We start from the raw sequence: 5,083 nt of genomic DNA, 5'->3' as shown, positions 1-5,083 counted from the left end.
TGATGGCTATTTTTTTTTATACAATTTACTTTATTATCAGAATCTGACAGTCATAAACTCAAAGATCAAAACTTGTCGATTAAAAACGCGAATTAACTAACAACTGTGGTTTAAATTGTAAAATGAACCATTTCGGTGCACCGATTTACGTCAGTCAAATAAATGAAGAGACGCAACTTAATTATGTGTTTTCATTTACGTTTTATTTAATTGAAAGTCAAAGTTTGAAGTTAAAAAAAAATGAAAGAATGTTTTTAAAAAGTTTTTGTTTTCATGTACGTGTGGTTAATTTTCTACTCTCGATAAATTACAAAATGTTAGAAAAAACATATATATATATATATATATATATATATATATATATATATATATATATATATATATATATATATATATATATATATATATATGAAATTATGTACTCCACAAATATTGCACTCTATATTTCACTAAACGTTGGAGCTATCTTTCATGTATTATAATTCAGAAAGTCAATATTTTTTAACCAATGGCTTTTATATAGATTTAAGTAAAGATGCAAATACGGAGCATGCTTGGTTGTCTGTTTGTCTGTCAGTGTGTCTGGTGTAGATTAAATCATGTCACAAAGTTTAAAATCATTTCAATTTAATGAATGTCTTCAAACTTCACTGGTACTAGATAACTGGCAGTGTTATTTAATACAGTTGAAAATAAAACACTACTGCAATGAGTCCGTTCGAAAAAAAAAAGTATTTTCCATCACACTTCAATGTGTCACCCACACACACACACACATACACAATCAAATAAATTGCATTTGATAGACTGCACCAAAACCTATCCCCTCACACCAACATGTTACTCTATGTGTCTAATATAGACAACAGGTTATGTGTCGATTAAAGACAACATGTTATGTGTCGAGTGTAGATAACATATATGTCGATTGAAGACAACATGTTATGTGCCGATTAAAGACAACATGCTATGTGTCGAGTGTAGACAACATATTATACGTCGATTGAAGACAACATGTTATGCATTTTAATCCCAACAAGTCACACTGGTGAACATAATTGTATTGACCAGTACGACTGTCCCAAATGTTAATTGTTCCTTTGTCAAAATAAACTTTTTTTTTTATTATTTAAATTGTAATGTATTTCACGGGCATTTAATCAAATGATAAGTGACCAAATTATATATTTCCTTGACAAGTATCAAAACTTACAATCATAACTGACTATTATTTCTTTACATATAATAAAGCAACCTAGCTTTATTTATACTTATATACTTGCAGTTGTTTATGGTTAATCAAAAAAAAAATCGATCTAAACCAAATAGAGTAAAAAAAAAAAAGAAGAAAAAATGCAATAGGCTACTGCCTCAATAATTATTTGAGAATACCATAAGTAGCTGTTTGTACCAAGCGTTCCATCAAGCCAATATCTTTTCCAAACAACTCAAGGCGATTCTGCATGCCGGAAATCTGTTTGCGATCCTTTAGGCTGTAACCATGTCATGTGATATTTCTGTTCTATTTCGTCAATAGATTCTCTCACTAACCCAAGCCTCAAAGCTTTCATGACTAACAGCTCAACCAGATTTGTGTTAATTTTGACAGTCTGGGCAATACTATCAAATGTCCGTTGTCTGTCTGTTGCTGGCCTTTGGAATGTCATCTTCATCAAACATAGCAAATTGATCTAGTTTCCTAGTTACAAGTTCATTGACTTTCAGAACCGGCTAGGTAGACCATGTTCATTCAGTCCTTTGAAGTTGTCAATATTTCCGCTGTTAAAGGCATACAGAAGATCAACCAGCCATTCTTTATCTGTGCCCTTCAAGGATGCCAAGATATCATGGGCAAGGAGCTCACCAAAATTGTATACACCCTCGCCTATTACAGCTGCTAAACCAATATTATAAGTTTTCTTTGCCGGATCGTCTTTTGGCATGTTTATCAGATCTGTGCAGCCTACGAATCTAAGGGCCTCTTGATAGTACTGAGCATGGTTGCCCATTAGTTTATAATAGTTGCTCGTTAGTTCATAGAAGCGTCCATGTACTGTGGTCACTCCATCTATATCATTTAAAATCTTCTCTCACTCTTCCATTAGGGCCTTCACTGGAGGGAATTCTTTATTCCTGAGATAGATTTTACCCATTCATTTTTATTGCAATATTAAAATTACAAAATTGTAGCCTAATATGGTACAGCCTTATACAAACTAATTACGCCATCATCCCGTTCTGTATGTAGCTTACCCCCTTGAATATTGAAAAACCGAGTTGGCATAATGTGGCAATGTAGTAATGTTCCATGTCAACTGCTTGAAATAACACACTATTAGGTGTCCTGACATATACCAGATTAAGATTTCATCATGCTATCCTTAAACAAAAAAAGGTCACATGAAACGTGAAATTGAATAATATGTGTAAACCGTGTGTTGTATTTATAATTATAAAGCCCGATATTAATTAACCCATCAGTAATTAACATGCCTTTAATTAGACTAATTAGACCAATCAATAAAACTGAAACATTGTCTCCAAATAAAATCACTGTTTCTTGCAATAATATGAAGCTTATTTTCTCTAAATCGGATTTTGTATTGATTAATTTTTCCATCTTAAGCAAGGCAAAAGAAAATTACTTCTTTAGGGGTCATCCATAAATGACCTAACGCTTTTTTTTTTTACCTTTCCGCCCCCTCGCGCCACTCCCCTAAGTCACACGTAGTCACAAAAAGCCAGAACCCCCCCCCCCCCCCCATCTAAAATGACGTCGCACCTCAGCCTACAACCCTCCCCCCCCCCCTTTAAAATTGCCGTTGAATGTGCTTTAAGGAGTAAGGCTCCGGTTAAAAAAAAACGTTTTTAATACTCGTTAGAAAACAGTTATTTCTTTACAGCTTGGTTACGATACATCTGCATATGTATTTCCACTAAAAAAAAATTCTTGGAAAATTCTTGGTAACTATGACAACGGCGGCCATCTTGAAAAATTAACCCCTTCGTAGGTTTGTTTTCCATCATCCATAAAATATTATATTTTAAGTCCAATAAATAATTAATTCATAATATTTTTCCATATTTTGGGACACTCAGCTAAAAAATGTAAGTGCATATCTTCAAAATAATTTATTATAAATTTTCAAAATTTGTATCCGTTCAAAATACTAGTTTTAATGCCCCAAAATTCCCCAAAATTAAGTAATATTTTCCCATTGCTTGTCTGAACTCTGTCAACATAGAGTGTTTTAATAAATTGTTATTACAATTTATTAAAACAGTTTTTTTTTAAACGCGAAATAACAGTTAACATTCATTTTCTAGCATTGCTTTTTATACTGCAAAACACCCCCCTCCCCCTCATCACAAACCGTCACAAAATTACGGAACCCCTCTTTCCTCCTAAGAGTGTGACGTCATTCATGGACACCCCTAACCTGAAATAAATTTCTTCTTAATTGGCTTATGACAAATTCCTAAAAAAAAATTGTCTGGAACTAGTTTTGTGTTTAAATTTTGTTGGTTTTTTCTTTCTCGTATATACAATGTATAGAGAAAGTCTTGTAATCGTGCAAAAAAATCGAGATTTTTACAAATCTCGACGTTTTACACCTCACTGATACGGAAAAAACATAACTTTGCAATCTTGTCCGTATGTCTGTTTGTCTGTGTGTCTGTCTGTCTCTCTGTTTGTGTGTAAACACGATAACTTGAGTACCGTAGATTCGTATTAACTTTTGAGCGATTTCCGATAACCGGTAGTGGTACTTTTTATACTTTAAATTTTTCAAAAGCCTATAACGTGAGTACTATTTCAGATAGATAAATGAAATCTCATATGTAAGTAATAGTTATAATTCTCTACCTTCTGTCAAATTTTGAGTAATTTCCGTTGACCGAAAGTACTAATTTACGCAATTTCAGATTTCTCAAAAACGCATGTAAATTTATAAAGTACTAATAATATTGCGCACTATTATGCACACTTTGTTTTAGCGTTCGCTTGGTGCGCTATTCATTTTTCTACCAGATTTTATTCTATTTTTAAAAGTTTAAGTAAACAAAAATCATGTCTATATTCCGAGTTGCCATCCCACGTAGTGTTATATAAGAATATTCCAGAAAGTTTAGGGGAGATCACTCCCGGTTTATTTTCAATGTAATTCCATATTTGCCAAAGACCTTTGCAATTTTTTTATATTGGAACAATTACAAGGGAGACAACGCAAAGCTTATTACTGATCTGTCAATTTTAGTAAATTTTAGAAAGATTTAATTTAACAAAAAATGGTCTCAGTACGATTTATAAAACAAAACTATTTGAAAGTTTTAGAAAAATATTAAAAATGTGTAGTCAATCTAATTTACATAAAAAATCTCTCAGGTTATAAAAATTGAAAAACAGTGACTTTAATGGGTACGTTTTTATAAAACAAGCAATTTATCCCGCTGAATCGAGGTTGGATTTCTTGATTCGTTGTTTCCCAAAAAAATATTTTAGCAATAATACATTCATATAAGATTAATTCTCATCCAATAACCCCCCCCCCCCCTCCCCCCCCCTCCCCCCGTCAGGACTGGAGTCGGCAACCTTTTCGACGGAAGAGCCAAAACTATAATTTACGAAATTCCCAATTTTAAAAAATAAATAAATAAAGTGATTTCAGCTAATACGAGAACTTTGTGAACTTAATACAACCTATTTCAGAAAACACGCCTCAACTCCCGCCCCCCCCCCCCCCCCCCCATTACTCCATCCGGACTTGCGGATAGATCAAAGCCAGCGTTCGCACACGCCAGGGGCCAATTTTAGATTCATTTTACTTTTTTATCATTTCATCACATTTAAAAGCTTATTGCTATATTTTTTTTAAATTAGTTTTGCAAGTTTTTCTTTAGTTTGCAACGTCTGTTTGTTTGCTGATTTGTTTCAAATAGTCTACCTAAATTTAACACACTTCTAATGCACAATTTCGTTTGAAAGTTCTAGATAAGCTCCACTTCAATTAAAATACAAGTTTATCTATTTTTAAATTTAATTAGAAGTTTAATTTGTCATTAAAATTAACTAAACGATTTC

At 32.7% G+C, this 5,083-nt stretch overlaps 1 pseudogene; it reads right to left on the bottom strand.

The window, feature by feature from the left end:
* Nucleotides 1-1,378: 1,378 nt before the first annotated feature.
* LOC131939144 (26S proteasome non-ATPase regulatory subunit 13-like) lies at nt 1,379-2,153 on the bottom strand (annotated as a pseudogene).
* Nucleotides 2,154-5,083: the final 2,930 nt, after the last annotated feature.

This window comes from Physella acuta, unplaced genomic scaffold, assembly GCF_028476545.2.
Source record: "Physella acuta isolate Inbredline_101_S28 unplaced genomic scaffold, ASM2847654v3 ptg000265l, whole genome shotgun sequence".
NCBI classification, from domain to species: domain Eukaryota; kingdom Metazoa; phylum Mollusca; class Gastropoda; family Physidae; genus Physella; species Physella acuta.
Note: the sequence above shows the minus strand (reverse complement) of the source record. Positions and strands in the feature narration are given on the sequence as shown.